Source organism: Anser anser, assembly GCF_964211835.1.
Source record: "Anser anser genome assembly, chromosome: 10".
NCBI lineage: Eukaryota > Metazoa > Chordata > Aves > Anseriformes > Anatidae > Anser > Anser anser.
Genome location: NC_139730.1, coordinates 17,322,406 through 17,345,420, shown reverse-complemented (window position 1 = coordinate 17,345,420; position 23,015 = coordinate 17,322,406). Strand labels below are relative to the sequence as shown.

At 42.5% G+C, this 23,015-nt stretch overlaps 1 protein-coding gene across 4 annotated transcripts in view; it reads right to left on the bottom strand.

The window, feature by feature from the left end:
* THSD4 (thrombospondin type 1 domain containing 4) overlaps nt 1–23,015 on the bottom strand; it is a 300,889-nt gene that overhangs the window by 276,111 nt on the left and 1,763 nt on the right. The window contains exon 1 of one of the 4 annotated variants that reach the window (XM_083851127.1): nt 19,641–19,907. The exons of 1 other annotated variant lie outside the window; for it this stretch is intronic. The gene's annotated coding sequence lies outside the window, so the exon portion shown is untranslated. Of the gene's footprint in view, nt 1–19,207; nt 19,564–19,599; nt 19,908–23,015 lie in introns of those variants that run through there. 2 more of the 4 variants (XM_083851129.1, XM_083851130.1) reach the window with 2 other exon arrangements.

Genomic DNA, 23,015 nt, shown 5'->3' with positions numbered 1-23,015 from the left:
TCCCCTCAGAAACTATTTACTAACAGACATTCTGAATTATGAAGGAAACAAATGTCTCACTTCCTGCAACCTGCCTGATTGAAAACGGAGAATATGTATGGAACATGGATTGTCACCAACAAGGCTTCAAGTTCTCATCATTCTGTTTTTTTGTTTTGTTTCGTTTTCCCCAGATTTACTTTCTTGTTCTGTTTTTTCATTCTACAAGAATCTTTTTATCCCACATCCTTGTGTGGAGGGACACAATCCCAACAGCACGTTGTTACATGATACAAACAGAAGAAATGTGCACCCTCCTAACCCACACTGCAAATTACACCTCATTTGAAAAGCAGAAAATGTATTGTTAGCAAACTAGCTTTGCTAAGAGGCTGGGAAAAAAAAAAAAAAAAAACCACAAAATCAAACCTTCAGTGTCTCTGGAGATTATTCTCAAAAAGAATACCTAAAGTCTTGGCATAGTTTTACCATTTTTTTCAGTTCATCTCTATCTTTACTGTCATTGGCAGTTCGCATTACAAACTCAAATTCCAGCAGCATTTCCATGCATTTTTCAAAGCACTTCTGACTGCAACTCATATGTGCATTTCTTTTGAAATTGCAATTGTTACACTGTGTGCTGCAAATGGTAAGCACCTAAGCAACTTAAGAGCTTGCTTTCAAAATGACTTAAGTGCATAAGTGTTTAGAGCATATTGAAAGCAATGTCATTTTGACACGGGTGGTTTTGATATGAAAATGTGCAAACATGGCAATTATGTTCCCTCCCAAAGATCCAGGGCAAAATGAACACCTGAAATGGCTAGACAGTTAACACTAGGATCGAATTTTGGCATGACAACTTTCAAAAGCCTGGTGAGGTGTAAAATGTGTCAGTTGCTGCAATAAGTCAAGCTACCACAAGGGGCTTAAAAGTACTATAGACCTATCTGGCAAAAAGACTTTCTACTACCCATATTTATAGCAGAATAGAACACATCACCTCAACTGGAACAAACCACATTCCTGTACTGCAGCAGAGTTAGCAAGAGTTTCCCCACTGCATTAAAATATTTGACATTTCAACAATCTTCCCCATTTCACCCCAAAGTGGGACAAAACTAAATCCGTGAAACTCAGTAGGGAAAAAAAAACCACAGCACCAGACAGGATGGGACAGAATTAACACCTCCTCTCCAGAGCACCCATGGCCTGACAATCCAAAGGGAAAGGTGTTCCACTGCATATAATAAAACTTGCATCAGGTCATGGAAAATGAGATTGGCTAAATAGATCCCGATTCATGTTTCCTCCCTCCCCTTTTGCACTGCAGGTGAGCGATTCTAACACCTTCCAAAGGCTACCAGTCTCATCAGTTATACTGTCAAGTGGTGAACTAATCATAACAATCTTTCCTTTTGATATTTACTGAAATTAACACTCTCAACACTACCCGCAGAGTGTCTTTAATCACCTCAGCCTCACCTGCAGCCAGCAGCCAGACACTGCAGCCCTTTGTCAGCAGGGCTCAGACAAGAGCCTAAGTGAAATTACAAAATGAAAACACTGATTTGTAATGGAGATTTCAAAAAAGAGGAAGAGATGGAGAATGGGAGTAACTTTTTTTTAAAAAAAAAAGGGGGAATCTATTAGGGTCATAGGCAAGCTCAGAAGTTTGCTGAGACAGACACAACTAGATGTCTCAAAGAATTAAAAGATGCAATATACAGAATTATCAGGACAGACACCTGGGACACTGTAAGAAAGTTAAATGAAGAAAGTCTACTGGGAAGTCAACAGTAATATTTTCTCCTTGCCTAATTAACCAAAAAAACACTTCTTCCAATGAGGTGGCTTGCAAAAAGCTAATGAATCAGTTACCTTAACCTCTTAAATACTGCAGGACTACTCACACGCAATTTTTCCAGTGACTATACCCTTTGTGTATCGTAGGTGGATGTTATTCCACTTGCATGAATTACAATGTAATGCTAGCATCAACCTATACTTCTTAAGTCCTGCCATGTGTATATATCCACATTCATCTGTGCACTGACTACAACAGAAAATTCCTAGTAATTGCACATGTACGCACACATACTGAAACGACCAAAGACCAACCCTTCTAACTCACAGCAGTGATGTGCGGTACTTCATGTGCAAACACACACAACCTCAGTTCAGTTCAGAACTGCTCTGAGCTGTATAGCCTACTTTATCTTGTTGACTTAAATATATGGCAAGCCAAGTTAAATTTCCTTCAATGTTTATCTTCCTGGTTAGATTATATATCTTGCCAGCTATTGACAGCAGGAACTTGAAGTAGCTATGAAACTGAAGCATCATTCCAAAGTTGTTTCTGCTGATGTGCAAAGCTCTGTTTTTATATTATTTAGCAAATAGCGTTAACAAATAATATTTAGAACTACTTAAATCAAAAAAGTATATATACCTTTTAAGATTGCCTTTGAATCCGTTCCCTTGCACAACGGTAAAGCGTGGTGTATTTATCAGTTTAGTTATTCACATCTATTAAATGATGTTAAATGAAAATCCTTTGGCTGGCATCCAAAAGTCTCTACATTCACAAGACTTGGACAGAGCACCTTGCAGTGTACCAAATTTACCTAGCTCCATAATTTGTGTGTATATCCAATAGCTTGTACCGTAACTGATGACACCTACCAGCAGAGTTTTAATCTCTTCAAATATTCATTAATTACCTTAAAAGATACAGTTGTCGCTGAAAGCTGCGTGACAAAGTCAGCGTTAGACCTGAGGGAAGGTTCTGATGCTCAAATGGAGTGTACATTTTTGTTAAATCAGAAACTGCAAGTTACTCCGCCTAACCCTGAAGGTACCTCTCTGTTTCAGTTTAAAAACTTTAAAGTTCTCCTTCTGGGTGTGTCCAGAACTACTGCAGTCCAAGAAAGCTCTGTGCCTGTCTCCAATCTATTCTTGATCAAGATCCAGACGTTTTCATTCCTTTACCTAAAACCTCTCTCACACACAAAAAAAAACCACACAGTCCAGTAAACATACTGCACAAACAGAGGCACGATCAAGCTTCGTAAATTCACAGGTGCAACTGCCAATGGCTTTGGAGGGTGGGACAGGCCCTGCACTGGCGGAGGGGCACAGCCTGGCAGGAGCTGGGGTGAAGGTGCCAGGTGCTCCAAAGTCGTGCTACTACAATGCAGGAGATGCACGAGAGTCCCTGAAACAACAACCCCAAATAAAACACTAACTGTGAGGTTGAGGGCAGTCCTGGAATAGTCTGAAATTTTAGTCCCATTTCTAGAGCTGGTCTTTTTTTTTTTTTTTTTTTTTTTAATTCCTGTAAATCTCAACTCTTCAAAAAACATTTTCAGCCATGTCAGTAGAATTCAGCAGAAAACCATGTAACCTGATTGTGTGGCAACCAAAAACATTTAGTTCTTTAAAACACTGGTAGACAATCTCAAAGTTGGGGAAATCCAATAGTGACCATATACCCAATGCCTTTACCGTATCTAGCCCAAAATACCCATGCACAACATGCATATTGTTGCCTGTAAAATACTGTCATGCTGGAAGACAACAATTCAGCCATTTTTGCTTTGGTCTTTATTAAATTATATATGATTTAATTAAAAATCTAACAGGTTGTGACATTAAGCTTGAAAATAAAGGGGGAAACTATAATAACAGGCACTCATTTTATACCTTGTAAGATAGTCATAATATGTATGGCAAGTAGGACCGGTTTCTTCAATATTTCTTTAGATTTCTTAATTTTTGTTACCATTGGTTATGTAGAATTAATGTAGTATTTGCTGAACACATATTATTAAGTAAAAAATATAAAAGTAAAAATATAATATCGAACCTGAGGCCAGAAAACCCAAAATCAAATCAGACATCAGAAAAATTGAATTATTCTTCAATTCTTTGAAATAATCCAGAAAAATGTCTGTTGTTCAAGACTGAGGCTGAACCAAGATTGCCATTTTAACTGCCTCTTTCACCTTTTGAAAATACTAGCTAATCTTCGCAAACATTGTATTTTACGTCCTCATGCGTGGTTTCTAGGCAAAAAACAAATATGTAAAAGGTAAAATGAATCACAGAAATGAGATCATAAATCTCTCTAAATTGGCAGGGAGATTCTTGGGATGTAACTCTGTGTGGAAACTATTGCAAACCTATCTCAAGTTCATTTCACGTTGACAGGCTGTGTAATTTTGGCCAAATCCCTGGCATTTTTTATTTTTTTTAACTGTGCTTAGTAACTACAATTTTTTTTACAAGAATGATCTCTTACGATGACAATTAATTTTGCTCTCCTTTAACATAACTTCTTTTCTACAACCTGAATATTCCAAAGCAAAGACGAAGAAGGGAATGCATATGTAAGAGGAAGGTAGAGGGATCCAGATTATATGTTAAAGACCATTTTCATAAAAACAATCTTCCTTAACTTTTCCATAAACCTGATCAACATTCATCTGACTCCTGGTAATGAACTAAAGAAATAGAAGCAGAAATGGTTAACAGCTTAAAAAGTCAGGTGGTTACCTGACACCTCTCTAAGCACCAGCTCAAAATACAGGTGAATCCTTTGGTATGACAAGCAAGAGAAATGGGCTTGTGGGAACTTTAGTATGAGGAAATATCTGCGGTCCTGCCTGCAAAACGAGTAGCGAGAGCACCAACTGATTTTCAACAAGATGCTATTCTAAATACTTTTCTACCAAGTACAAGTAGCTGAAGTGGTGCTTTAGATGCACAGTTCATGCACTGCTTCCAGACCCTGTCCTTGCTTTGGAGACTCCAGTATAATTCCTGCTGTGACTGGTAGTTAAAATGCTCTAGCCAGTCATATTTAATTGAGAGAAGTACCATAAGCAGAATTTTAGACTCCAAGTTTATTTATTTAGTAAAAGTCAGAACAATACAGAACAATACTACAGCTAAATAAAAACATCATACGATGGGTGAGCAATTGGCTAACGGGCAGGGCCCAAAGGGTTACGGTAAATGGGGCTGCGTCAGGCTGGCGGGCGGTCACCAGTGGGGTCCCTCAAGGCTCCATTTTAGGGCCGGTACTTTTCAATATTTTTATAAATGATCTGGATGTAGGAATAGAAGGTATTGTGAGCAAGTTTGCTGATGACACCAAACTTGGAGGAGTTGTGGACTCGAATGAGGGTGGAAAGGCCTTGCAGAGGGATCTGGATAGGTTGGAGAGCTGGGCGATCACCAACCGCATGAAGTTCAATAAGAGCAAGTGCCGGGTCCTGCACCTGGGACAGGGAAACCCTGGCTGCACGTACAGACTGGGCGATGAGACGCTGGAGAGCAGCCTAGAAGAGAGGGATCTGGGGGTCGTGGTATACAGCAAGTTGAATATGAGCCAGCAGTGTGCCCTGGCGGCCAGGAGGGCCAACCGTGTCCTGGGGTGCATCAAGCACGGCATCGCTAGTAGGTCAAGGGAGGTGATTGTCCCGCTCTACTCTGCGCTGGTGTGGCCTCACCTCGAGTACTGTGTGCAGTTCTGGGCACCACAGTCTAAAAAGGACATGAAACTGTTGGACAGTGTACAGAGGAGGGCTACGAAGATGGTGAAAGGCCTGGAGGGGAAGACATACGAGGAACGGCTGAGGTCACTGGGCCTGTTCAGCCTGGAGAAGAGGAGGCTGAGGGGAGACCTCATCACAGTCTACAACTTCCTCGTAAGGGGGTGTCGAGAGGCAGGAGACCTTTTCTCCATTAACACCAGTGACAGGACCCGCGGGAACGGGGTTAAGCTGAGGCAGGGGAAATTTAGGCTTGACATCAGGAGGGGGTTCTTCACAGAGAGGGTGGTTGCACACTGGAACAGGCTCCCCAGGGAAGTGGTCACTGCACCGAGCCTGTCTGAATTTAAGAAGAGATTGGACTGTGCACTTAGTCACATGGTCTGAACTTTTGGGTAGACCTGTGCGGTGTCAAGAGTTGGACTTGATGATCCTTAAGGGTCCCTTCCAACTCAGGATATTCTATGATTCTATGAATATTGATATTTCAAAGTACAGGAGTGCATTTCGGAGCTATTAGCAATATTAGTCTCCACTAATCTCTTCACTGATAACTAAGTCAAAGAAAATGAGATTTTCGTGAAGTAAGTCATGAAAGGAGAATAAGAAAGTTTTTTTCAGAACACAAGGTGTCTGAAATCAAAGGAAGTCTTCCAACTCTCCACCGAGTTTAGTTTGAGATTCCTCAAAAACATAGGCTTGCAACAGCATTTTATTGCAGTTTACATGAAGAGGTAATGACGGCTCTCAGAGGACCTAACACCTTTTGGATGAAAACCAAAGACCCACCAGCCTCGCTCAGAGTTATAATACATACTGCTTGAAAAACTCATAGGAAGCAAATCTTTCTGTATAGCTAATTGAAGACACACGTACAGTGTATTTCATCAGTATAAGCAGTTATTTCTAAGGAACACAGCTGGGAGACACCTCTCTCACAAAGTAAAAACCATGTTTGTTCTATGATTATTGTGCAGGTAGAAGATACCTGCCTTTTATAGCGAGGAAACATTATTTTCTAGCCAACTGTTTAAGAAGAACTTCTGTATAGCAGAACACAACTCATATTTTCAATTTTTAAACGATTGACCATGAGAATTAAGCTTTCAAACTGTTCAATAAACATAGCAAACACATGCTCAAACATCAACATCCTCTACACTGAAAAAAAAGGAACAAATTTAGAAGACCGTACTTCAGAGAATAATTTTTTGGTGGCCTGAGCATCAGGCACCATTCAGCAGCATACATCGGTAAAGATCAAGTGTCCCTCCTTGTGACGACACCTTTTGAGATCTTTCATTGACTAGCATATACAAGCGCGCATCATTAACCTACCTCACCTAACTTTCTGCATGACTCCAACGCAAACAAAAAGCCTGATGTGAAACTACCCATTCTCTAAAGTAGGGCTGATCCATACTAACACGACAACAGGAAGAGCCAGCAGTGCTCTGAACACACACACGCATGTCCAACAGTCAAAACCCTGAACTTCATAGCTGTGATTTTCAAAGGAAGAAATTAAATAGCAGCTGAATGCTCAGATTTACCACTGTCCTCACAAAAAAAAAAATAAATCGTGTGCCTGTCAAGACAGTACCTGAACACATGCAATGTCAACATACTAACTTTCACAATGTTCCTCCTCCTCCTCTTCTGCTTTGAGAATTCCACAGGTGTTTGGGGCACCAGTGATCGCACACAACAGGGGGAAGAGTATGTGACAGAGACTTGAAATCTTTGCTTGCTTATTCAGAAAAAAATCTTTTCTTTGGAGTACCAGTGGAGGAGACATCACTGTGCAGAAGTAATGCCTCCAAATAACAATGCTTTCTAGTAATACTTATACTTCGTTCCAAAGCAGACAAGTGATAAAGCTGGATCTGTAGAGGGACACACCAGTAATCACATCAAGCCACTTTTCAAGCTCGCTAGGCAACCCCAAATGGAATCCTTCCTAGTCCCTGAAAGGGATTGCTATAGATCACCCGAGTGAGCACAATGAGCAGAGCTTTGTCAAAGCTGACTAAATATTTCTCTTCTGCATAGCTATTCAAGTCCCTTATTGCCAGAGATGCTTAATTTTCTACCATAAAACCTCATGCAGCAGAACAGAAACTGACTGGAATACGCATCTGTAAACATAACACAGGCATCCACTGAAATTACCATTGAGATCCTTGGGGCTCATTTCCACATTTAGGTTACAACTCCAAGAACTTCTGTAGCATTACTCTCTGTGTATGGAGCTATAAAATGGGATAAAAGTCATCCCGGGAGATTTCAGAGATTTCTCTGCTTTGTATGTAACACTCTTGTGTGGGTTACACATTCTAAAGAAAGGCTGGATTTCCCTCCAGAATCGAGCAGGACTTCAACACACAACTCCTTTACTACAGAAGAACAAATTAAAAAATATATATTTTTTTCAGTATGGGTAAAAGTAACGTAATTCAGCATCAGTTTATTAGCCCGTCTACTTGCAGACAAAGAAAATACGGATATCAAGGCTACAGCCAAATGAGTATCTTGCTCCAACACATTCCAGCTGCTAGGGCAAAGGAAAAGGTGTTGGTAGTCTGACAAGTATACTGCTGTGACTCGATGCAGCGCTGCACTGCAGAGCACTGGCTTCCTGTACTCCCTCTGATGGAGATTAATGTGGGCGCACATCCCAAAATAACTCATCGAATCCTCTTCTACACAAGTTTTCAAGGACAAGTGTTTTAACATACATTTCAATACTGCCATAACTGAAGGGAAAAACAACACTGGCTATCTACTGACGTACATTTTGTACTAACTCACGTCCAAAAAAGTGATGAGGGCTTTTGTAACAAACACTGAACACGAAGAATGTCTTCTTCCTTTTGGTCCTCTCCTGCAGTCAACAAACCTGACTGCTTTATGTTGGCAAAAAGATGAGATTTCTTTTTTCCTTCATGCAATTCCCACCTGAATCGAGCGCCCCTTGAAGTGACCACCACTGCTCAGGCACCAGCACTGCTGCAGCCCAGCTGCCATGGAAGAACCAGGCAATGCCTTTTAGCCATTGCAGTGCCTGGGGGGGTGCACAGATGGAGGAGTACCATCTTCTCAGGAGCTCAAAGATTCAGGGAGACTGTCCTCTAACATTTGGGAGAATCTGGATACTGAATATCTTCTGAATAGGTGCAGTATATGAGAGCAACGTCTGTTTCAACTAGCTACTGGCCAGATGCAAGGATGTAGAAGCTTTGCAGGCACCTACATGGGGATATGTTTTAGGGACCACTGAAAAACAAGTGACATATGTCCAGAGCAAGTAGTGCTGTGATACTACAGAATTCAGAGAAATTCTACACATACCTTTGCTGAATAAAACATAGGTCAACTGCTCGGGTCTGTTCTGAAGGAGATTCCATATACCTAGTAGCAAGACTTGCGTGCCAAGCTTTATTTCTAAGAGTCAGTACAGATAACGATTGCTAGATCATGGACAGAAGCACAGCTCACCATCTTGCATAGGACACTTCAGAGACTATGCTCTTGAAACATCTTAAGTAACATTTTTATTAATTAGTTCATTTCAAGTTATTTTGTTATTATATAACGCTACAAGAGTGATGAGATTCTAACTTCGCATTAAAACCCTCTCAGATCTGAAGCTCCCCACATACAGGTATGGAAATGCAACAGTCAAATTCAACGATTTATTGCTTTCCTTTATGTTCCTACATAATGACGAATAACAGGTCTAAAGAGAGGTCTTAAGAGACCACTGCGAAACTAAGTATTTCTCTCAAAATTTTGAAACAATACCTGAGAATTTAAAGCCAACATGAAATTGTAAACTATCAATGGATCTCTGAAAGTCAACTACAATAATGGCAATAAGAAGTATTGTAGATCTTTTGCAAATATTAAATTCTGCATGTAAATAAGCAATATAGGTGTAACACAGAGAAACCACTGAGGAACTGTCCCACGGGCTTTTATTTAGCTTTCTCCCACAATGAAATCAAGAAGAGGGACACAGCATAAAACCAACAGACATCAATAACCTTATCCTCTGAATTTGTTTTAAATGTCTTACAAAAAGTCCACTGTTGCAAAAACAAGGTAGGCAACCAAGAAAGTAGCATCAAATTCCAATTGTTTTATGCTTTTACCATTTAAAGAGGCACATTTGCAGAGGTGCAGCTCTTCTTTACGTGAAGATGTTAGTGAAGATGAAAAGCAAAACACCAAGTAGCCAAACTTTAACAAGAATTAGGGATGACAAACAGCAGTATCATTGTATCTTTAAGAAAGTGAAATAAAGACACAACACAACTAATAACAGCAGAAGATACGTAAAATCCATGTGTTCAGAAACCCAGAAAAAATTATGTTCTCAGTTATATCCCTTGAGAATGAAGTCACTGAATGTAATTCTCCTCAAGCCTTTATTCAGATCAGGTTCGGTGCAGGCGTCTAGAAAATTCCTAATGTTTGCACCAATCATACCTCCATGTGGTGAATCCTCCTGCCTCCTGCATTTGAGAAGTGAACTGCAAGATCCTTTGAGGGTGGGAAGCGGGAGCTGTTCATTCTTACCCTGTCCATTTGAGAGGGATTATAGACATCCTACAAACCTTGTCCTGCTGCTATGCCTCATGTGCTCTGGTGGTCCACATGACAGTTAGTATTTCAGTCCATTTAATGTAAACTGCATAAACTGTTACGCTCCTACAGGAGATATCAGGCCGTGACAGAAAACTCTAATACAATCATACATTCATATAATCTTAGGTTATCAATCACTGAGCAGCAAAATTGAAATATCTTACTAGCTGCAGATTAAAAAGCTGCCTATCAGTAAAGGAATAGTTTGGCAGATGCCATGCAGTGGTCTGTGAAGAATGAGTTTAGGGTTGACAGATAAAAGATACTAACCTCACAAAATCCGCAACAACCATTGTCACCCTTGCTAACAGCATTAATACATAAAAATAATGAGTCAGGAAAACTGTATTCCTCTGACTTGCAGCCATCCTTTCCACGTCAGGTTTCAGCCTTGACTTTTTCCCAGCCTATCAATAAACCTGCTACATTTTTTTCAAGAGGGTTTTTTTTGATAGTAGGTCTAAGACTGAACTGCATAATCTGACTATGAAAGAAATGAACTGACTTTGCCATTTCTAAAATCATTTGCTGGATCTGAAGCATGAGTACCCACTCTCACATCTGCAAAAGAAATGTGGGTTGAAGAGAAAAATCAATAAGAAGCATAGACTTGCAAAGAGAGGTTGAAGGAAATCTCCCTTTTAACAAACCAGCTGCAGGGTTCAGTCACAGCACAGTGCAAGTGTTACTGTAACCTGCTTCCCCACTTACTAGCCATACACAACTTCATTTAGCTGAAGCTAATCTCTTAGCAACCCCACTTTGAAACACAGCAGTTTGAGCAAAATTGTTACACTTAGTTTTAAGGGACCCTTCATCTCTCAACTCAAGAGCACACCTTGATTAGGAGGATACCAACAGGGGGAAAGCACAAATACCACTGTAGTTACCCACTGACAGTATACACAGCCTTCTGGCAGTCTGTAAAGCCAGTGATGATTTCACACTGAAGTATTTCTTTATGCCTATATACAAAAAGTGTTTTAATGCATAAGCACCTTTGCGCACTATCTCCATTGATCAGGTGTAGCTTAAAACTGATACCTACTATTTGTAGTTTCAGACTCAGTAGTGATGCAAGTCACAACAAATTCCACTCTCACCTTTTACCTCTTTTCTGACCACAATAAATGCAGTTTCCAAAACTCATCTACAACACAGAAGCCTCTGCCATCACCATACCATGCTTCAGGAACTTTTGTAACCCTCTTTGCCCAAGCAAACCTATTCAAGTGGCTGGGACTTTGCCTAAGTAAAGTAGGAATGAAGAATTCTGAACAGAGCCTTCATTGTGTCAGGTAAAAAGAAATCAAAGGTCATCTCTTGGCAGTAGGGCCTGAACTTATTTGTGCTGGAGGGCAGGTTAGTAGAGTGCACTGACCTTCATCTGACATCACTTGAAGCTTCAGGAAAAATATCCAAGTGCCTACAAAACTGAAAAACAGGGATGCAAAATGTGAGAAAGAGATTTCTTGGCTTTTCTTGAAAACAAGCACAGCCAATTGCAAACTGCTGGGAAAGAAAACAGAATAACTCCTTCAACAGCATGGACTTCAGATGCTGCTTTAAACATTCCCTATGCAGAGAGTTTAACAGGCAGAGCATGAAAGATCAGTGAGGATTTCAAAAAAAAAATAATAAAAGAGAGACTGAGTTTTATATTATTTTTTAAGTCAGCAGTTAGCATTCACTGCTGTTTAGCATATTGCTTAAAGTCAGAAAACGTCAGGTTTTATACAGTGACCTGAGATCTTCTAATGGAGTATCAGCTGCTGGAGATAGAGAGAAAACTTGCTGAAAGGAATGCAACCCAAGTGTAATCTCTCTCTAGGCGGTACTTGACACAGGGGTTCCTGGTTAAGCGTAAAATCTGTATGGTCTGAGTACATGGGAATTCTGAAAAGGCCTTGTAACATAACTTTAGAAAAAAGGCAAATCAAAAAGCAGAAACACACCAACCAAGCCCACCTTTCTGAACCTGCAATTGCCAGCAAGATACATTTGGAAACTGTTTCTCCCCCTCTTCCATTTCAAAGCAACAGAAACAAATCACAATTTAATCACAAGCAGCATGGTTCAAAAGAAGTCAGCTCATTTTCTGGCCAATTCTAACAGTATTAAAGCAGCAACGATATTTCAGACCTTTCATGCCTTCATCATTCAAAAACTGCATTTTTTTTCTTGTTGCAATTTATTATTAATTATAATTATTTAAGTTTCAAACACGCTTACATGTTACACATTCACTCCGGTGTAATGAATTTGGCCAGCAACAAATACAAGAAACTTTACAACGACAATTACAGCAGCACTGGCAGTGCCTAAGTAATACATCTGAGCTTGAGTATGAAAAATTTTAAATATTCTTCTGAGAAGCAACCAAAGTACTTCAAACTTCTTAATGCCAATGCGAGTAAAAGCCTGAACTACAAGTAGGAGGGGGAAAAAAAAAAAAGAGAGAAAGTCTTTCTGCTGTGCAATATTGTGTTAATTAGTACAAACGATATCTGAAGTACAAGAATATAGGAAATTATATTTTTAATGTCTGGTTATCACAACAAAAATCAAAACAGACATCCAGCCTTAACCCCTGCGTTTCAACATGTGAACAGTATTTTCTGGGCTGTCAAAGCTGAACAATACTAACAGTTAATGGTTAACACACCATTCTTTCAAATCCTTATTCTTCTGCTGTTCTAGTTAAGCGTTTAAATTCCACACACCAGTCCTGAAGATCTGCAAGGCGATTTGCTCGCTGTTCCACATTCACTTCCCTAGTGGATGTAGCTTCACGGAACTACAGGAACATGAGACAGCCTTCACTGCTGCCAGATTAAGTTATTGCATCCATTCCATGTAATTTATCATCCTTTTGGTCAGCTTGTGTCCTGGGATGTCATTTTGTTGTAATTAAGCAGGGTGGGATTGGACTGGCTCTTGCTTCCCTTTGCCAATCTGATAAGCAAAATCATTTCTTCTTTTTACTTTCGTAGAAACTAAATTTACCAAACAAAAACCCAAGTATAACATACAACCAACTGCTAGAAGTATGACCTTACCAAACCAGGACTAGAGCAATCACCTTTACCATGGGAAGAAAAATTCAGGACATCTGTAAACTTTCCAAGTCAACATTTACTCACAGACTACTGTCAACAGTTTTGCTGAATTTGCCATCTAGAGAGAGAATTTTCCTTCCACGCACTTCTCGCCAGCTAATCCAAATGGAGTCACAGGGGAATCTGCCTGATTCAGGATTACAGATTTTAGTCATACCGTACTTGAGAATCTAAGTGACGTCTTTCTCCTGGGGGAGCAGTATTCTTCCATGCTCACACAGATCCAAGTGCTGATCCAGCGGGGCCTGGCACAACAGATGTTTTTTCATGAGGATGTGGCTTTCATGAAGAAGAGCATTTAAAAGGGGCTTCTTTATCTGGCCTCTTCCCAAAAACAAGAACAGAGATATCACGGTTCAGCATGGACATCGTGACCCACATAGAAAGCAACTGGCAGGAAACCACTTTACTTCTGCACGGGGCTCCAGGCAGCATCCTCCAGGCTCACAGCACCCTTACTTTCAGCCAGTCTTCTGTTCCTGTAGCTCACACCAGGTGACGCAGTCAAAAAAGACAGCAAGGTCCAAGCAAGCAAGGTCCAAGGTGTCAGCACGCCCAGCAGCATCCCTGCCAGCTACACTGACACAGACAAATTTGGCAAGATTCTGCTCATGACCAGGTTTCTCTGGTCAACTTCGTCTCTGTACAGCAGAGGTCAATACAGCCCCTCGGAGACGGAATAGGAAAGTTCAGAAGTTGAAAATCCCGTCACCACAACAGCCATGCCTTTGAATTTAAGACAAAGGGAATATTCTTTTCTTATTTACTGCAATATTTTAAGAAGTCTGGGTTTAGAAAAAAAGCACTAATTAAGTAAGTAAGTGAAATCAACAAAAATGCAGTAAAAAAACATAGCTTTCTGAATTGCTCTCTACACTTAATCACAGATGTATAAAATGCAAGACATAGCAGTCTTACAAGAAAGGGAAACAGAATCACAGAATTAGTGAATAAGCCTTTTGCTGATCCTCTGTAAAGGACTGAACTTCTACCAAGTCCTGTATTTAAATATGATTATTTTGTATCCAGAGAGTCCCCTGAAGGCCCCAGTTCGGGGAACTGACTGTATGACAAGCACTACTCCCATTAAAAGAACAAGTTACTAGCTCTTGCACTGGCAAAGAAAAGACTGCAAATGTAAACTCTGGAGAGCTCAGAAAACATGAAGTCAGATATATTCATTTTAGAATGACAGGATTTGTAAACCTACCTCATGATTCTCGGGCAAATCTACCTCTACTTTCCTAAATGCTACGTGAAGCAGTACTGCCCACTAACAGGCTGCCAGGGGGCCAGCAGTTGCAGCTTCTGGGACCCAGCTACCTGTTATCACCCGACTAGCAAAATGAATTTCCAGAGCTCCGAAGACATTTCTTCTTCCAAATCAGATGAAGACATTGGGTGGATCTGCGCTGATAAAGCCTTCCTCCTTGCTCCTTTTATAAATAAGTTGTAACTTGTCTATTTGTTTCAGTGTTCCTCAGAATTCACAATTATTATGTTGTAGGACATTCGCTGTTCCTGGTGAAACAAAATTTCGTTTTGATTTCTGTTTCACAGACAGTTCTGCTGAAGTGATGATACGGAAAAACATTTGAGGGAAGAAGGGCTCCACACATTAGGCAGGGCTAACCTCCAAGACTGCAGTCATACCAACACTTGAAAATACCCATGCTTAACACTAATTGATTCATGCAAGTTGGGAATATGAGCCGAAGCCCGAGAAGACAGTTGCATTCATGCATTCTGCCAATTCATTTTTCACCAGCTACAGAGGTAATCAGAGAATAAGAGTTTATCACAATTCAGACACAGCATTAGACCCACTGGAGAAATAGAGTGCTGCTTGCTTGTAGGACCTGGAGATGCGCAGACTTAGCTCCTTACGTGTGAATGCAAGTATATCAACAGATGGGCTTTAAAGATATTCTGAAACGATCCTTTAAAGTGCCACTGCAATTTCAAAACATTCTTTCCAATGGCAAGAGCACATCACATGGGAATGCCTTGATCCAAAAGCCATCGAAAATACTGATAACCTTTTCCTTGACTTTATTGGCCCTTGGATCAGAGTTTTAAAGAAAACAGATAGCGGTTCTTATACTTACTGAGAAAAGAATCCACAGAATCAATGGAAAAAAGTCCCTTTTAAAACCAATTTTTCCATATAAGGAGTATGGAATCTTCCTGTGAAGGGAAATTCCAAAACCAGGACCAAAATAAATACTGAAGTGGGATGCCAAGAAGTAGCTGCACAGGACTGATGTGAAATAGCCCATGAGCAAGTCCTTGAGCTGCAATTTGAAGAAACACAGCAATAAACCTTGGAGACACATGCTACATCATTTGTTTTTGTTCCTATCCAATAGATGTTTTTATTCCAGTGCCTTTTTTCTTTTTTTTTCCTTTTTTTTTTTTGTGGTTGTTTTGCTTTGTTTTTAAAAAGCTTAAAGCTATTTGCATGAGAATTTTACCTTCTGGAAATCTAACAGTCAGCCAATATCCTGTGATCATCTTACCTTGTTCAGAGATAAAGGAAAAGGAGAAAGATGCCGGTAAGACCTGATCAGCAGCCCAGCAGGTCACAGAAACCCATCTTCTGGCGATTCACAAACATATCACCCGATCAACAGATAAAGCTACTTCTCTTGCACAAGGATCAGATCCAGATCCTATTAGACCTGGAATATTTCTAGTGCAAGAACAGTTCCTGCCAAGCAGCCCCACATCTGCCCTTTGGTACTGCCATTTGGAAGAATGTAACGGATGTCAGGAGATGGTGTTGACAAGCGCTGACTGCTTAACAGCAACCAAAGCTATGAACACTGACCCATCTCTGGGAATGCCCTAACCCTGCAGGGAGAAGCTACACAAATGAGATGTGTGACATGACACTCACAAGTCCCCAAGAGAAAACTGGGTGGGACAGAACATTCCACTAGGAGACAACCGAGTTGTTTCAAATTACAGGATTTATATCTGCTATTGCCAACTAACACAAAGAACACAACAACAGCAAAATCAGGCAACTCTGAAGCATGCAGTTTCAGCTACAGTCCCTTTATACAGGGTAAGATATGAGGCCAAATTCAGTGACCATCAAATCGCTCTGCTAAGTGATTTTTTGTCTTTCTTATTTACATCTGCTTACTACCTCCCTAACTAGCCTTTTAAATTAAATACATGCATTCTCCCTAAAAATGTAATGCACATAAACTGAAATTTCTAGTGAAATGTACTATTCTGAATTCAACAGGAGTTACTTAAATGCAAAACACACAACAATCAACTCTTACGTAACCTAATACAGATTAGCAATGCACAGTCGTGTCCTTTGGTCACATATTTAAACCACATAAATTCATAACCAAATTAACTTTCTTATTAACCTGATTCATCCTCCAAACTGCATTATCACCACATTACGCTGATTTCTAAACTGAAATGAAGCGATAAGTGAATTGTGTATGCACCTGGTAAAGAGAACAAGATTCTTCACTGGATATGTTTTCCAGCTAGGTAAGGGAGAGGAGAGCACTGTGATCGTGGGAAGTGTTTCACAACTAAGAGTTACAAAATGTTTTGCCTATCTACAGAGACAGAAGTGACACCGTCAGGTCCAGGATACTGACTACACAAAAGTTGGTCTGATCCAGTAAGTCTTCTCCTCTTACCTTTTTCCTACTTGGAAAAAAACTAAAGCCTTCTACAATTGAAGCCTGTTACCATAATACAACACTACAGGGGACAAAGTTAATATTTTTATGCATGGTTGACTTTCGAGTTTTCTGAATTTTTAAGTGCTTAACCATCAAGCCTTAATGTTCTCTAAGGGAATAACTCAGAGTCCATAGGAGTCTCTACATGGACTGCACTTAAATTTAGACCGTAAACCAATTTTTAAACTAAAAAAAAAAATAATCCTAACACCAACTGTCTGGCTGAATATTATTCACGTCTGTTTTCAACAATTGTCTCTGTCAATGCTCTGAATATCACACATCTGATTTAACATCACAGACTGCCATGCTGAAAATCTGTTTTTCTGCTGTCATTGCACAGAATCGCAACTCTCAGGCCAATTTAAGTCTTCAAGATGATTCAGTTCATTTTTGTTTAGTTTTCAGGCTTAGTTTAACGCAGGTTTGCCTAGCACAGTTACTCATGTTATTCTACAGCAAGAGCAAAGGTTTTATACTGCAGTCATAAAACTCATCATTACATACCAGCAACCTAATTAATTTTCTGCAATTAAGTCTGCTGGAGCTCTGAAAGAACCTGTTGTATGTAGTGTGACAGGAAAAAAAATCTTGCACCATGCAACACCTCGTAGTCCAAGTGCTTCCAAGAGTCAGAGTCGTGAAAGAGAAGTAACACCCCGGATCCCAATGGAACTGTTCCAGATTAGAGTGACCAGGGATTAGCCCTGCTCCAAAACAAAACCTGACAAGCTCTGTTTGGGACAGAGTTAGGACAAATAACCTAAGCTTCTTGCCTACGTTCACTTCAAAGGCCTCTCTATATATAACTCAAAACAGCAGATCTCCTACTTCTAGCATTACTAAATATTTTCGTTTTCTAGCACTTTTCTCCTCAAAAGGCACTCTTTCTTCCTAGCCTACCTAGATCCGCTGTCCCACCAGAATCCTTGGGAGAAAAGTGATGGAAGAGAAACCAAGAATCACAACTGTCTAATGAACTTGAGCAATACCAAGCTTCATTTTAAATCCCTGATAATATTGAATGGGTGGAAATTGCATCAACCAGGAGATTACTTCTAGTCGTTTGCCAGAAAGAAGTCCGATTTGGCAAGCTGCATCTGGACAGACTAGGTTGTTAGAGTGCATTGGCAGCTCCACAAACTGCACTGAACTCAGATAAATTTTGGGCCATTTTCAGGTCTTGGTCTTACCACAGAACAGGAAAGGATGACAGAAGAAACAAGCACAGCATATTGACAGAGTATTAATCACCCATTAGGAGACTATTTCATCCATGGCATTACACCCTTGTATTAAGCTACAAACAACCAGTTACTTACATAGTAGTTTCTGATTAAAAATAAATAAATCACACTGATTCATCAACTGATGACCACACAGTGAGTTGCAAATATTTCTGCTGCTTTTGTTGGCTCTTCACATAATTGATGCGCCTACTTAAATTTGTCACGTCTGCTAGCAGAAATCAGCATGCTGCTGTGTAACCCACACTGCGCTGAGGTCTTCAGTATCACTTAGTTTTGCTGATCCCTTGATCAAAAGGAAAAATAAATGAAAGAATGAAAACACAAGGAAAAGGTGCTGTCACTGGCAGGAGATACGGAAAAACTCCCATACAAGAAGTAACTAAAAAGCTAAGAATGCTTTATTTTGAGACTAAGTTGGAGAAATAAGAACGTAGTCCTGAAGAGGGCACAAAGACAGCAGTAGAGAAGGAGTATAATTTGTTTTATAAGGAATGAACAGTATGAGGCAGTAGATTTGAAATAAGTCAAAGGAAGCAGTTTTCCACACAACACGTTAATCTGCGGAACACGCTGCTGCCAGGTTTTCTGAACAGTTCAGGCTTCTAACAAGAGGGGAAAAAAGGAGAGAAATTAATGGGAAGTCCATCGAGGGCCATTAAGCACACAAGCGTGGATAGTGACAGATGAAAAATCCTAAAGCTATCAAGGTACTCTGAGATCACCTCCCTGTGCTGCGTCGCGCACCCTGCAGCCTACCCGCCTCACCATCCCTCCCTCAAGCGCTGCTTGAACCTAAGCGCAGGGCAGAGCCTAACAAAGCCAGGGCAGCGTGAGGAGAACTACACAACGCCAAACGCACTTCACGCTCTGCGCGCTGTGTTTAGATATACCAGAAGACCTGGCCCAAAGCAAGAAAAAAAATTGCGACATACGTTCTTCATGAGAAAAGTTACTTTCTTCTCGTACTCCCTCGCAGAAGCCGTGCTGGATGCGGCTCGGACTACGAGCGGGGAACTCGGGGGGACGCCGAGGGGACACGGAGCCGCCCCTCACGCAACCGCGATGCAGCCTCTGGAGACGGGCAGCGCGACGAAGGCGGCTGCGGGACGGCTCCTTACGCGGTCAAAATACAACCAAAACGCGAGGCACCGGCGCTGGGCAGCGCACACCAGCGAGCTCTGGCAGCCGGGGAAGGCTGCGAGCCCCCCGGGCTGGGGCTGTGCCCGAACAGCCGGGGAGGAGAAGGCAGCGGGCAGCCGCGCCGAGCCCCAGACCCCCGGGCACTGCCCGCGTCCCCGCGGGACACCGAGCGCGGCCACCCCACCTGGCGCGGGGCTCGCCCCTCAGGGCCTCGCCTCGCCTCACCTCAGGGCGCTGGCGTCCCCGGCGGCGCAGGTCCCGTCCGGCCGCCCCGGGGCGAAGGCGCTGCGTCCTGCGGGGGCGGGAGGCTGGCACCCCAGCGGCCTCCGGCGCATGGGAAGCGGCGCCCGCTCCGCCGGGAACCTGCCTCGGGTCCCGCGGCCGCGCTCCGGCGTTCCCGGGGCTGAGGGACAGCCTCTGGCCGCCGCGCCTCTCCCCTCGCTCCCGGCTGCCTCCGGCGCCAACGGGAACGGCGGCGCCGCCCGCTCCTTGCTGCCACCTGGCGGCCGCGCCGCCCGCCGGCACCCCGCCGGGGCGCGCCCCGACCCGCCCCGAGGCGCGGAGCGGCCTGGCCGCGCTCCGGGAACCGGCCAGGGGCAGGGCGGCCGCCGCCGCCTGAGGGAGCGGGGCCGCTGCGCCGACGTGCCGGGGGGGAGGCCGGGCATGGCGGGGGGCGCGCTGGGCTGCGCCGGCCTCTGCCCTGCCTCCGCCGCGGTACCGCCGCGTACACGGCCCAGCGCCTCAGGAAACGTGAGGGCGGCTGCTGCCCCCCTCGGTGCCGGGTGAAGGCTGGCTGCCTCGGGCTACACCGCTCGGCACCTGGTAACACCTCGCTCTTGCCCCTCTTTGGCCGAAGGGCTGAGACCTGAAACCAAGCCCGTCGTCAGTGTTACACTGGCTACCTCTTAGAAGCGTAGATGAGAATCTATTTTGCTAACATTTCAGTCAGCATCGGAAGAAAAAGGTGGTTTTGTCTCTCTGGTCCTGCTTTATATTAAGTATACCAAACCTAAAATCCCTCAGGGTATGTTTATTGAGCAGCACAGTAAAGCATGCAGCACGAGCTGTGACCTTAGAACCAGATAGTCATCGGCAATATTTTTAACGACAAAATCTATTATTCTTGTGCTGGAATTGACCAAGCAAGGTGAACCCATTTGCTTTAAAACACACCCAAATAGATTGTTTTTCCTTGGCAACACTTAGGGCTCAATTACAGTTGAATCCAGGCAAACCACTAAAAGACGAAGTGTTGACTGTGCTATTCATTGCAAATAAATAAATAGATAGATAGATTTTAAAAAAATCAATTTCCTAGCCCATGTATAGCAACAGGCACTCAGCAAAAGATCAGCTGTGGAAAATGCACTTTCCCTTGTATGTTCACCAGGCACTTGCTACAGCGCAGCACTCCCAAGAAGTTTCAGATGCCCCGTGGGCACCACAGCAGATCTTGGTTGTAAAAAGACAGCTGTAGACAGCTGTATGTTAAAGATTTGCAGGGCTTTCTCACAAGAAAAAAAAAAAAAGGCTGTATTATAATGCTAAGAAAAGGGTAGTTATGCTACCTCCGAGAGATAGAGGTCTCACCTCTAGTAGGTAAATGGGTCTGGAAACCACAGGACTAGAGAGAATTCTTCCAGTCCCTCCTGAGCAACGCTGTGGCTCGGTAACAGGTAACCTGTACCTGCACTTCAGAAGCTAGGCTGGAGCCTGTTTGGCAGTAGTAGACCGCAGGAAGCAAATGCTGCGCTGCTCTGGCCATGATATAATGCAATACATAAATTATTGACTCACTACTAAGCCAGGTAGCATGTGAGCAAGAATGGCTCTGGCAGCTTACAGTACTTTAGTTCTAATCTCTGCTACAGATTAGATGTTCCACTTCATCTGCTCCACCAATTACACAACTACTGTTTGTTACAGGGAGAGACACAACTGCAGCCACAGGGACTAGAGGCAAGGGTTTCTTTTCAGGAGCAAAGACCTAAGAACTTAGGTATTAATAAATTAACAAGTATATTCATTTAACACACTGGGATTGCTCTACCTGAGGCAGTTCCTAACTCTTGATACTGGGGAAAGATTATTTAAACTGTACCAGTTGAAAATTAGCTACCTAGCTGTATCAGCCCTCAGGGAGGAGGACTCGCTTCTCTGTGAAGGGAAGCTGAACAACATTAGCCTGCACACTGGCAGTCCCAGAGGCCTGCTCTGCTGGATGCTAATAGTATTCAGTAGAGTTGGAGTCTGACATGCATCATCTTATTATATTAAAGCACAGGGCACAAGGAGACCTTCTGACAAGCCGAGGAACATAGACTCACCACTGTTTTCCCTTCCTCTTGTAGGATGCCTTTATTCTCATTTCCCTAATATCTCTGTTGTTTTCTGTTTGGCTTTTGGAATGATTGTTCCCTCCCAATAGCTAATGCAGTGTCCTCTCTCACCCCTCCACCTCCTCCTCCCTTTTTGCCTGATGAACTGCTCAGAAGAGCACACATCGTGTTTTCCCAGCAGTGTAAGAGGAAGTTGTTGTCATGCTGCTGTGGGGGAGACGAGCAGTTCTTCCCACACCTTATCTGTGCATCAGAGCAGCTGATGCTAAATTTGTTCTTAACAATTGCAGAGCTAGGAGTCTCATTAGACTGCAATGTTATCTGAAGTCTTTCATAGTTTACATAACAAATGTGGCTATGTACAAAAAATCAATGTGAACACACACACATTCAGGCTATGTCTGCTATTTTCTTCCAGATGGACCTAAAGGGCATTGTGAAATAGCATCATTACTCCTAAAAGAGAGCAAAACATGAATGCTTGGAAGAAAAGAGGATCCACAAGGAGTTTAAATTATTATTTTTTTCCTGCAGTAATCCACAAAGGAAATGCTTCTTTAAAGCTTTAATTTATTATCACAAGATGTAGAAAGTAATGCATTTGATGAAAATCACAGAATCGTCTAGGTTGGAAGAGACCTCCAAGATCTTCTAGTCCAACTTCTGACCTAACACTAACAAGTCCTCCACTAAACCATATCACTAAGCTCTACATCTAAACATCTCTTAAAGACTTCCAGGGATGGTGACTCAACCACTTCCCTGGGCAGCCTATCCCAATGCCTAACAACCCTTTCAGTAAAGAAGTTGTTCTTAATATCCAACCTAAACCTCCCCTGTCGCAACTTTAGCCCATTCCCCCTCATCCTGTCACTAGGCACGTGGGAGAACAGACCAACCCCCACCTTGCTACAGCCTCCTTTAAGGTACCTATAGAGAGCGATAAGGTCGCCCCTGAGCCTCCTCCAGGCTGAACAAGCCCAGCTCCCTCAGCCGCTCCTCGTAAGACTTGTTCTCCAGACCCCTCACCAGCTTCGTCGCCCTTCTCTGGACTCTCTCGAGCACCTCCATGTCCTTCTTGTAGCGAGGGGCCCAAAACTGAACACAGTACTCGAGGTGCGGCCTCACCAGAGCCGAGTACAGGGGGACAATCACCTCCCTAGCCCTGCTGGCCACACTGCTTCTTATGCAAGCCAGGATGCTGTTGGCCTTCTTGGCCACCTGAGCACACTGCTGGCTCACATTCAGCCGACTATCAACC